Source organism: Mytilus trossulus, chromosome 6 (assembly GCF_036588685.1).
Source record: "Mytilus trossulus isolate FHL-02 chromosome 6, PNRI_Mtr1.1.1.hap1, whole genome shotgun sequence".
Lineage (NCBI taxonomy): Eukaryota > Metazoa > Mollusca > Bivalvia > Mytilida > Mytilidae > Mytilus > Mytilus trossulus.
The window spans coordinates 73,426,160-73,439,732 of NC_086378.1; the positions used below are offsets into that span (position 1 = coordinate 73,426,160).

Below are 13,573 nucleotides of genomic sequence, written 5' to 3' on the forward strand. Positions count from 1 at the left end.
CAAGGTAGACCAGATCACACTGAAGCAAATACAGCTTTTCTAAAAACCATGGATTACTTGCTAGAAAATGAAGAAGACCAATTGACAGTAAAAGACCTCGTTCATCAAATGACACAGTTTTGTGCAGATCTGGCATACACAACAGTACACATGAAATCAAAGATCAAAACACACTTTGGTGATGAAGCTTTTATTACCGACGTCTGTGGAAAACCAAATGTGGTCACTCTTCGTAAAACGGCATCTGTTCTTCTGCAAGAATTTCATCAGAGTCAAAAAACTTCCGATCCTGAAACAGAAAAAAGAAATATTATCAAAACAGCAGCTAAACTTATCAAATCTGATATAAAATCAATGGAATTTTCAAGGGCGGTGTATCCATCACCAGCTACAATAGCATCTTGTGAGGAAAACATCGCATACTTACCTGACAGTCTTAAACAGCTACTTGGTGGAATATTTTCTGAAAAAGATTGCGATCTTAAAGTGGCAGCCATTGGCCAGTCTATCATGCAAGCCACAAGACCAAGATCTCTGATTGCCCCTTTACAGCTAGGTCTAGGAGTTCAAATGCATCACCATTTTGGTTCAAAATTCCTTCTCGATACCTTATACCAACTTGGCTTTTCATCATCTTATAAGGAAGTTCAAAAACACGGCGTGAATTCTGCTCTTCAAGGTGATGATTCTCCTCAAGACCTTGAAGGGAGATGTATTCAACACGTGGCAGATAATGTGGACCATAACATCAGAACACTTGACGGTCATGGGACATTCCATGGAATGGGGATAATAGCAGGCATCACACCAGGATATAACCACAAAACTATTGTGCAGAGATTAAATGTTTCGCTTGACGATATAAAACAAATAGGGAAAATCGATCTCCATCAATACAACTTTGACCGAACATCAAAACTTAGTTTAAAATTCGAATCACTTGCAGCGCAACAGTCGGGTGCGTTACCTGATAACATCAGTCTTCTCTGTAGTACTCTTTGGCCAAAGAAAAGGATTGGGTGGTCAGCAATGTGTAATTTAGTGCAAGATGGAGCATACCCTGGTAAATCGACAATTGTATTTTTGCCTATGATAGACCTTGAGCCAGGAAACCTTTCATGTATCTTTTCGACCATGAAGTTCGTATGTAACGAAGCGTTTAAGTACAGAGCTAATCCCATGCTTACATTTGACCAACCGCTTTATTGGAAAGCTCTTACAATTATTGACAACGAACCAAAGGACAGCGACTTGAAATCGATAGTTCTAAGATTAGGAGGTTTTCATCTCGAAATGAGCTTTCTTGGTTCCATTGGTAATATTATGAGCGGATCTGGACTTGCAGAGCTCATGGAAACTGTCTATGCACCTAACGCTGTTACGCATATGTTTACCGGAAAGGCAGTTGCGAGAGCAGTGCGTGGTCATTTCTTGATTTACAATGCTTTAACTTCATTATTGTTGTGCGAACAGTTTCATGTATCTTCCACTGTCTTGAAAGATCATGACACTGAAAATGTAGAACATCTTTCTTCTCTTGAAGACTCTGAAATTCACAATGAAAACACTTTTATCCAGGATTTAAATAAATTGAGTTATATTTTTGATGAAATCCTAGAACGACATCTTCCAGTAGACACCCTTGATCAGAATGAGGTATTGAGAAAAATACGCGACAGTATATCAACTTTTAGAAAATCACATATCGAAAACCGGACAGCTCGACTATGGTTTCTATATATGGATATGGTGGACTTGCTGCGTAATTTCATCAAAGCTGAAAGAACTGGAAACTGGATCCTTCATCTTCAAACCATTCAAAAGATGTTACCATACTTTGCTGCTGCAGGACATAACTTATATCTAAAATCTGCGTATGTTTACCTGCAGCAAATGCATGGGTTATCAAGAACAAATCCTGCAATAAACGAAGCTCTCTTGTCAGGCTTCCATGTGATGAGAAGAAGTGATCGGTTTTGGTCAGGTTTATCATCGGATCTGATCATAGAGCAAGTTCTGATGAGATGCATTAAAACAACTGGAGGTCTCACCAGAGGTCGAGGGATGACAGATGCGCAGAGATCATTGTGGATTTTGTCTATGCCACAGTGTATTCAGATGAATGAAGCCATGCAACAAGTAACTGGTGTAAATTTTGAAACGATCGAACAGCACAAGGAAATGTGCATTCCAAGGAAGGTACGGGATACCAAAGACACAACAACATTTCTTGACTTTCTTGGAGAAAGAAGTCCATTTTCTATCGATAAAAATCTGAGGAACATCGAAACAGGAGCAACTGGCGACAGCAACGTAAATTCTGACAATGCACTGGTCATAGGACACAATATAATATCGTCAATGGAAGGTAAATGTATTGACGAGTTTGTATTCAAAAGAAAAAACCAAGTAACAACTCTATCTTCAAAATTAAATATCAAAGTAGATAATGAAGAAATATCTGTCGATCCACAATTGTTGTTTCAACGACTAGTTACTACTGCTTATACCATGTTTCCAGATGTATCTCAAGTCTTTAAGTACGAACTAAGCGCTGTACCAGCTGCTTTGTTTGAACCGTCTGGTTTGATGCGGCAGGCACAGAAATCAACATTGGCAGATGAAATATGGAACACGGGAAGTTGTGTATTTTCAGATGACCTTGGTACCGATGTTCGCCACGTAATCGACGGTGGTTCCCTGATACAGCGAATCCCATGGAAAAAAGGTGCGACATTTGCAGAAATATGTCAGTTATACATCGACCATATTAATAACAGATATCCCATTCCAATAATTGTCTTTGATGGGTATGGTTCCGGACCAACGACAAAAGATCATGTACATGAACGGAGATCGAAAGGTGTGACTGGTACACACATCTCATTCAAAGATAGCACACCGTTTAAATCAAAGAAGGAAATTTTTCTTAGCTAATGGAGAAAACAAGCAAAACTTTATCAATATGCTTTGTAATAAAATGGATAATGAAGGATTTATTTCTCTTCAAGCTACTGCTGATGCTGATGTTCTTATTGCATCAACTGCTGTACGATATGCATCTTGTTACCCTACCGTTGTCGTTGGTGAAGACACTGATGTTCTCATTCTACTGCTTTTCCATGCAGAGGAAAATTCTAAACCATTGGTTTTTCAATCCGATAAAATTCTAAAGTATGGGATATTAAAAAGACTAAAGAGTTGCTTGGAAATGAAATAGTCGATTTGTTACCATTTATTCATGCTATCACAGGGTGTGACACGACATCTAGACTTTACGGTATAGGGAAGAAGGAAGGATTAAAGCGGTTGCGTGAGAATGCCTTTTTTAGAGAGTTGGCTTCAGTATTTTTAAAACAAGATGCAACGTCAGATGATGTTATACAATCAGGACAGTCAGCTCTTGTTATATTATACGGAGGTGAGACAGGAGAAAGCTTAGACCAGTTACGCTACAGAAAATTTAACCATAAAGTTCTTACCAATTCTTTGTCTTGTGTACATGTTCAGTCCTTGCCACCTACCTCAGAAGCAGCGTCTCAGCACTGCAAGCGTGCATATTATCAGATCCAAGAATGGACAAATGACTCTGTCCATATGTTAAGTCCATCAGACTGGGGATGGGTTCTACAAGGTACATCACTTTGTCCAATTAGAACAATTTTGCCTCCAGCTCCAGATAATTTATTGCACGTGATTAGATGTAAATGCAAATCTGGTTGCGATACACGCAGATGCACTTGTAGAAAAAACGGTCTTGACTGTAGCTCAGCATGTAGCGAATGTAAGGGACTAAACTGTTCAAACTGTAAAGTACTTGAGATTCACGAAGACGAGGACGATAGTGACATTTAATTCTAACATATACATGATTGGTTGGTGATGTGACTCTATAACATTTAAGCAAAAACTTTGAACGAAATTTTGTTTTTATAAGATTTGACAATGTGAATTCAGAAATATTGTATTTGGTCTCCCTCTTCTGTAACTGTGTTTTTTATTCAAACTACATTAATGTGTCAAAATAATGAATACGATGTTTCTGTTGAAGTCTAGTCTTTCTTTGAGGGATCAAAATTCTTCAAGTTAATATTCGAGATTTTTTTTTAATTTTTAGGTTTATAAATTTTCCAGTTTTCAGCGATTTTCTATTTAAAATCAGCGTTTTTTCTCAAAAAAAAACTTACGGCTATGCATTTTTAAGATTTCATCACGATAATACATATTATTGCAACGTTTCCGAAAAAAAATAGGGACTTCGAGTTAAAATTTAAAAAAAATATATTTTTTTCCAGTTTTCAGCGATTTTCTATTCAATATCAGCGTTTTTTGAAAAAAAACCCTGAAGACTATGCATTCTTAATATTTGATCACGATGATACATATGATTGAAACGTTTTCTGAAAAAAAATAAGGACTTTGAGTAAAAATTAAAAAAATAAATCATTTTTTCCAGTTTTTAGCGATTTTTACATAAAAATCCCTATTTTACCCCCAAAACACAAATTTCCCGTGGTCTGTGAAACGCCGATTTTTAATATGTCACTAACAGGTATCCAATGAAACAAAATTGATATAAATTATTTCTGTTGCAATTACTTTGAGGTTGAGCCATTTTTCACCTCAGATTCCCTGGACTATTCTGGTTAAATGGCTACTTAGGCTTGATTGAACAAATCATTTTTTTTTCATGATTACCTTACACACACATTTAATTGTGGTAATCTTAACCAGAAATGTGATTTGATAACCTCTGTTGGCCTCAATATGCTAGAATGGGATAACTTCTGGTCACCTTATTCATATTGGATTATGTGACCTCTGGTCACCTTATGTAAATATTGGATTTGGTGACCTCTGGTCACCATATGTTAATATTGGATTTGGTTACCTATGGTCACCTTATGCAGATTTCAGATTTGGTTATCTCTAATAATTAACATTTACATACAACTAGTTGATGTTTTTCATCTCATTTGAAGAAAGTTTGAGACAATCAAAGAAAGAGAGAAAAGAAGAAGAACAGGTTTGATATACAGTATGGGTTCAACAAATATAGAATATTATTACATTAAGTTTGATATATCTATATCTATATATTACTATCCTCATCAGATAGAAAATGTAGGTAAGAGTGGTATGTATGCATTTAATTTATTGTATTAAACTTTTAATATGATGGAAACATACACAATGTTTATATAATGCTGCAACTATTATTCTTTTTGAACTTAATCATTGCAATTACTTCTGGTAAAATTGCAACTTAGGCTTGATTGAACAATTCATGTTTTGTTTATTGCTTACCTTACAAAAATATTTAATTCAATTACATGTGGTCATCTTAACCAGAAATGGGATTTGATAACCTCTAGTGGCCTTAGCATGCTAGAATGGGGTAACTTCTGGTCACCTTAAGCATATATTGGATTTGGTTACCTCTGGTCACCTTTTGATAATATTGGAATTGGTGACCTCTGGTCACCTAATGTTAATATAGGATTTGGTTACCTCTGGTCACCTTATTCATATATAAGATTTGGTGACCTCTGGTTTCCTTATGTTAATATTTTGATTTGGTTATCTCTGGTCACTTAATGTTTATATTAGATTTGGTTATCTCTGGTCACTTTATGTTTATATTGGATTTGGTTATCTTTTGTCACCTTATGTTAATATTGGATTTGGTTACCTCTGGTCACCTTATGTTTATATTGGATTTGGTTACCTCTGGACACCTTATGTTAATATTAATTTTGGTTACCTCTGGTCACCTCATGTTAATATCGGATTTGTTTATCTCTAGTCACCTTATGTTACTATTAGATTAGGTGACCTCACCTCATGTTAATATTGGATTTGGTTACCTCTGGTCACCTTATGTTAATATTAGATTTGGTTACTTCTGGTCACCTTATGTTAATATTAGATTAGGAGACCTCTGGTCACCTTATGTTTATATTGGATTTGGTAATCTATGGTCACCTTATGCAGATTTTAGATTTGGTTATCCCTGGTAATTAACATTTACATACAACTAGTTGATGTTTTTCATCTCATTTGAAGAAAGTTTGAGACAATCAGAGAAAGAGAGAAAAGAAGAAGAACAGGTTTGATATACAGTATGGGTTCAACAAATATAGAATATTATTACATCAAGTTTGATATATCTATATTTATATATTACTATCCTCATAAGATAGAAAATGTAGATAAAAGTGGTATGTATGCATTTACTTTATTGTATTAAACCTTTAATATGATGGAAACATACACAATGTTTATATAATGCTGCATCTATTATTCTTTTTGAACTTAATAATTGTAAATATTTTTCTGGTAAAATGGCAACTTAGGCTTGATTGAACAATTCATTTTTTGTTTATTGCTTACCTTACAAAAATATTTAATTCAATTACATGTGGTCATCTTAACCAGAAATGGAAATTGATAACCTCTAGTGGCCTTAGCATGCTAGAATGGGGTAACTTCTGGTCACCCTAATCATATATTGGATTTGGTAACCTCTGGTCACCTTTTGATAATATTGAATTTGGTTACCTCTGGTTACCTTATGTCAATATTGGATTTGATTACCTCTGGTCACCTTATTCAAATATAAGATTTGATGACCTCTGGTCACCTTATGTTAATATTGAATTTGGCTATCTCTGGTCACTCATGTTTATATTGGATTATGTTATCTCTTGTCACCTTATGTTAATATTGGATTTGGTTACCTCTGGTCACCTTATTCATATATTAGATTTGGTTATCTCTGGTCACCTTCTGTTTATATTTTTGATTTGGTTATCTCTGGTCACCTTATGCTTATATTGGATTTGGTTACCTCTGGTCACCTTATGGTAATAATAGATTTGGTTACCTCTGGTCACTTTATGTAAATATTAGATTTGGTGACCTCTGGTCACCTTATGTTAATATTGGATTTGATTATCTCTGGTCTCCTTACGTTTATATTGGTTTGGTTACCTCTGGTCACTTTATGTTAATATTGGATGTGGTTACCTCTGGTCACCTTATGTTAATATTAGATTTGGTTACCTCTGGTCGCCTTATGTTAATATTAGATTTGGTTACCTCTGGTCACCTTAGGTTAATATTAGATTTGGTGACGACTTATGGTCACCTTATGTTAATATTGGATTTGGTTATCTCTGGTCTCCTTATGTTTTCATTGGATTTGGTTATCTCTGGTCACCTTATGTTTATATTGGAATTGGTTATCTCTGTTCACCTCATGTTTATATTGAATTGGTTACCTCAGGTTAACTTATGTTTATATTAGATTTGGTTATTTCTGGTCACCTAATATTTATATTGGATTGGTTACCTCTGGTCATCTTATGTTTATATTAAATTTGGTTATTTCTGGTCACCTTATGTTTATATTGGATTTGGTTACCTCTGGTTACCTTATGCTTATATTAGATTTGTTAACCTCTGGTCACCTAATGTTATTATTGGATTAGGTAACCTCTGGTCACCTTATGTTAATATTGGATGAAGGTTACCTCTGGTCACCTTATGTTAATATTGGATTAGGGTTACCTCTGGTCACCTTATGCAGATTTCAGAGTTGGTTATCTCTGGTAATTAACATTTACATACAACTAGTTGATGTTTTTTATATCATTTGTAGAAAGTTTGAGACAATCAAAGAAAGAAAAAAAAAGAAGAAGAACAGGTTTAATATACATTTTGGGTTCAACAAAAATATATAATATTATTACATTAAGTTTGAATATGCCTAAAAAACTTTACACAATGAACATTATCTTTCATGATCATCTTCAAACAAATCTTAGGAAAATCCTTGACCTTGCAAACATTGTCAAGATCATTGATAGTTGATAATTAAGTAAAATAATACTGATCCTCATAAGATACTTCCGGATAAATAAAATTGAATTTACTAATACATTTATCATATATTTATCTTCTTTTTTCAGAAGTCCTCAGAAAATGTAGATGAGAGCGGTATGCATGCATTTAATTTATGGTGACAAACCTTTAATATGATGGAAAAATGCACTATGCTTATATAATGCTGCAAATATAATTCTTTTTGAACTTAAATCTTGCAATCGTTTCTGGTAAAATGGCCACTTAGGCTTGATATAACAAATCATTGTTTGTTTCTTGATTACCTTACATAGATATTTAATTTGATTACATCTAAATCAGAAATGGGATTTGTTAACCTGTGGTGGCCTTAACATGCCAGAATGGGGTAACTCCTAGTCACCAAATTCATATATTGGATTTGGTGACATCTGGTTACCTTATGTTATTAGATTTGGTGACCTCTGACCACATTATGTTAATATTGGATTTGGTTACCTCTGGTCACGTTATGCTGATTTAAGATTTGGTTACCTCTGGTCATAAAAACATAAGTCAGGTTATGTTTTTTTTTATCATTTGTAGGAAATGTAAGACAATCGAAGAGCAGGAAAAAAGAACAAGAACAGGTTTGATATACTTTACTGGTTCAGCAAGACTAAACTTTATTGTATATTAGTGAATACACTTGATTCTCAAAGAAAACAGTGTAAGTTGTTTAAAATACATAAATTGGTGATTTTTTTAAAATCATTTATAGAGTAGTAAGTAAGGAATGGTGAATGGGTCGAAAGGAACAACCAAACTGAAATTTGGAGAACAAACTGACAAAGCTGGGCAAAAAAAAAGAAAAAAAGATTGAAATTCAAATTGCAATCATTATAATTCAAAATAGAAAAATTAAACTGAGGAACATAAACCCCACCAAAAACCAGGGTGGTCTCATGTTACCTAGAATGGTTAGCAAATCCAGCTCATTATGCGGTGCCCATAATATTTTTCATGCTAGATTTTAGGATCCCTTGGTATATTACTGTATCATTAGAAATCATATGTCTACTGTGAATCATATACATGTCGCTTTGCCAATCTGTAAAACATTTTTTTAAGTTGTAAGAATATTCATAACGATGCTTAATATGTCTTATTACATGTATTGTTTTAGCTTGACTGCAAGAAAAGATCACAACTGTATTTCACTTCATTTTCAGGTGAAGTTGACTATCAAATTAAACATGTTAAATACTTTAACCGAGACTCTTGTCGATAAAGAATCAACCAAAAAGGCTGTATGCCGAAAAATGAAAGTGATATCTGCCCCAAAAAAGGGTGACATTGAAAAAACTAAGAAAGTGTTTGAGGGGAATTCAATTGTTCAGATTTTACGAACATTGGATCTATAATGGCTACAAAGGCAATCGTCTTCTTGGCATCTTTATTACATACTAAGAGTTTAAAATACACAATAGAAAATGCAAACAACTTGATTAACATGAAATATATAAAACATACATTTTCCAAATACCATGATCATTATATTCCAATAAAGGTTGATTAATCATGCATTGTGACCAGAGGTTACCAAAGCAAATATTTTTAAACGGTGACCGGAGGTTACTAAAATTAATATCTGTGTATGTTGACCAAAGGTAACCCCATTCCAAATCTGTAAAGGGTGACCAGAGGTAACTTAAATTAATATATGTATACGATGCCCGGAGGTAATCTCATTCAATAATATGAAAGGGTTACCAAATTCGAAATCTGTGTAAGGGGACCGGAGGGAAACATACAAACATAGCTAATATCTGTGTAGGGTGACCAGAGGTAACCACATTCAATATCTTTTAAGTTGACCAAAGATATTCATTATTTATGAATTGTAACCATAAGCCAATTTATTGTAGAGGGAACAAAAGTAACCATTTTCAATATATGTGTAGGATGACCAGAGGTAACCAAAGCCAATTTATGTGTGGGTGACCAGAGGTTGCCATGTTTAAAATATATGTAGGGCGACCAGAGGTAACCATATTCAATATCTTTGTAAGGTGACCAGAGGTAGCCTTATTCAATATCTGTGTAAGGTGACCATAGATAACCTTATTCAATATCTGTGTAGGGTGACCAGAGGTAACCATATTCACAATTTTGGTAGGGTGGCCAGAGGACATCATAGTCAATATATGTGTAGGGTGACCAGAGGTAACAATATTCAATATCTTTGTAGGGTGACAAGAGCTAACCACATTCAACATCTTGGTAATGGGACCAGAGATTACCAAATTAAACATCTAAGTAGGGTAAATAAAGGTACCTAAATTCAATATTTATGCATGGTGTCTAAAGCAATTATTTTTTATCTGTGTATGGTGATCCAAGGTAACCACATTCCAGAAAAGCCAATTGCTATATATATTTGTTGACAACGGCAACATAATTAAATATATGTGTACAGCGACCAGAAGTTACTAGATAAATATATTTATTATAAAAGTAGCGCAAAAAGTGTGAATCGAGATAACCGATGCTAAACAAATTGATTTTTTGTAAATTGTAATCAAGGGTAACATAAGCCAATTTATTGAAGGTTGACCAAAGGTAACCATTTTCAATATCTTTGAAGAATGACGAGAGGTAACCATAGCCAATATATGTGTGGGTAACAAGAGGTAACCATTTTCAAAATATGTGTAGGGTGACCAGCGGTAACCATTGTCAATATATATGTAGGGTGACCAGAGTTAACCACATTCAATATCTTTTTAGGACACCAAAGATAAACATATGCAATATCTTTGTAAGGTGACCAGAGGTAACCTCATTCAATATCTGTGTAGGGTGACCAGGGGTAACCATATTCAAAATGTTGGATGGGTGACCAGAGGTCACCATATTCAATATCTTTGTAGGGTGACCATAGTCAATATATGAAAAGGATGACCAGAGGTAATCACATTCGATATCTGTAATGGTTTACCAGAGATTACCTTTTCCAATGTGTGTGAAGGTTGATCAGAGGTTACAACGTTCAATATATGAGTTGGGTGACCGAAGTTTACAAAATTAAATATAAGTAGGTTAAATATACGTAACCATATTCAATATTGATGCACGGTGACTAGAGGTAACCAAATTTTATATTTGTGTATGAAAAGAGGTTATCACATTCAAAATATGTGAAGGGTGACCAGAGGTACTGTAACCCCATTCAATATATGTGTATGGTCACTTGAGGTATTTAAAATTCATATATGTATAAGGTGACCAAAGGTCACCAACTTCAATATTTTAGTAAAACATGTATAATTAATTATATAAAAACTCCAAAGTCATCAGTACACTTTCGTTATTACGGGACTTACGAAAGAACTCACAAGATGGGAGCGTTCAAGGCATCTAACATCATTCACATGATTAAGACGATTCCTGCTGTTCCTTACTTTTTTAATGTTGTAAATGTCTTCTGGTATATCTGTTTACTCCTCGGTTTTTATTGTTTTTGTCCTAGTAGGGGGACCAGAGATTACCAAAATCAAGACCTATTTAGGGTGACACACGGTAGTAAAAGCAACTGAACTAGTATATATTTGTTTAGGGGCCAGCTGAAGGACGCCTCCGGGTGCGGGAATTTCTCGCTACATTGAAGACCTGTTGGTGACCTTCTCCTTTTTATTTTTTATGTGGTCGGGTTGTTGTCTCTTTGACACATTCCCCATTTCCCATCTAAATTTTATCTTATAATTTGTCGATAAATTCAATATATGTGAAGGGTGACCAGAGGCTATCAATTCAGTATCTTATTATTTGTAAGTAAATTCAATATATGTAAAGGATGATCAGAGGTTACCAAATTCAATATATGTGTGGGGTGACCAGAGGTCATCACAATTAATAATAAAAAAGATGACAAGATGTAACGAAATTCAATATCTGTGAAAGATTGCCGGGGTGACCAGAGGTAACCAAATTCAATATCTTATATTTTTTAAGCGAATTCAATACAGGTGTTGGGTGACCACAGTTAACCAAATTCAATATATGTGTAGGGTGACCAGAAATCACCACATATAATTATCTAAAACGTGACAGGATGTAACAAAATTCAATATATGTTTAGGGTGGCGAGGTTGACCAATGGTTACCAAATTCAGTATCTTATAATTTGTAGGTAAATTCAATATAAGTGAAGGGTGACCAGAGGTTACCATATTCAATATATGTGTAGGGTGACCAGAGGTCACCACTATTAATAATGTAAAAGGTGACAAGATGTAACGAAAGTCAATATCTGTGTAGGGGGCATTCAATATCTATATTTGTGTCAGGTAATTGGAAGAACCACTATAAATTTATCTGCAAAGGGAGTAAGGTTAGTAAAGTAACTATGTATTTGTATCAAATGACCAGTGTAACTGTAAGCACAATTAGTTTCTGTGTAGGGAGACCAGAGGTAACCAATGGCAGTTTAAAGTAGCCTGAGTGCGAGGCATACCATATTTTTAGTTATATGTCATGAGAGTGCAATATAGGCCATTAGGTTATTTTTTTTTCTAAAAAATAAGCCATGTCACTCGCTTTAAGATACTAATAGAGTAAAGGGTGACTCTTCTATTCATTTTCAATTGTTTCGTTTGAGTGAATCATTATGATAATTGATTATTTGTGTATTTTCTTTACTTTCTGTATGTCTCTCAACAAAATCCTTTGAAATATGGTAATTCCGTAACTTTGCATTAAGCTAATATCCGTATTACAAAGCAGCAATTATAAACTTTGTATCCCCTTAGTAACGTACTTTCACTTTAAACCGGAAATTATGTACTATTTTTTGTCGCGTATAGACTCAATTTTAACCGTTTCTGTTCAGGTGACCAGTGGGCACCGTTCAGCGTAACTATTATCCTTGTGCATTCTGTATATACAATATATATGTATAGACTGCATAACGATGTAATTTTAAAACACTACTTAGTATGTAAAAATTATAATGTTTAGAATATTTACAAAATGATAAAAATAAACGCAATATTTCGCTAGACAAACTAGCTTTATCAAGCGTGCATCTATCCAGGTGAAATCGGATGTAGATGATAAGAAACTTTTGCAGCTCAATGTATATATTGCACTTTAATTTAGCTGCCTTGAAAATAATTCATAATTTGGATAAAGTTCAAGATTATTTACAAAACTGGTAAAGCTAGTTTGTCTAGCGAAATATTGTGTTCATTTATATCATTTTGTCAATAAATCATTTTAAATCTATGCACTGATTATTCCACACTCATAGATTGGTATGTCATGTGCTGCTTTTTATAGACACTTATATATATGCATACATAAACATGTATTTTTGATACGGGAATATATACATGTATATATATTCCGTCATTAAAAATGACAAATAAAATGATAATAACTGCACATTAAACTAGTACATTGTATATCCGTATTTGCATGATATTTCCAAAGTACTTGTTAATAGGGTAAAAAATTTCTTTAAGAAAAAGTCAGTCTTCAGCAGAGGATATTGATCCAGTGGTAGTTTTATCATTAAGAGCTGATCAAAACAAAGACTAAATGATTTGATTAATAAGAACATTTTTAACGTAATGGATTATTAATCCAGTAACATGTAATCCAATGCCCATTTCAACTCATCTTTATATTATTTTTCAAACAAGTAGACTCAAACATGACCAAATGT

General features: G+C 34.0%; 1 long non-coding RNA gene across 1 annotated transcript; it reads left to right on the forward strand.

Moving 5' to 3' along the window:
- The first annotated feature begins 7,660 nt into the window (after positions 1-7,660).
- Positions 7,661-9,211, forward strand: LOC134723736 (uncharacterized). Its single transcript, XR_010108172.1, has 4 exons — positions 7,661-7,708; positions 7,974-8,001; positions 8,452-8,495; positions 9,078-9,211. It is a non-coding gene; the product is annotated as an uncharacterized LOC134723736 (long non-coding RNA).
- Positions 9,212-13,573: the final 4,362 nt, after the last annotated feature.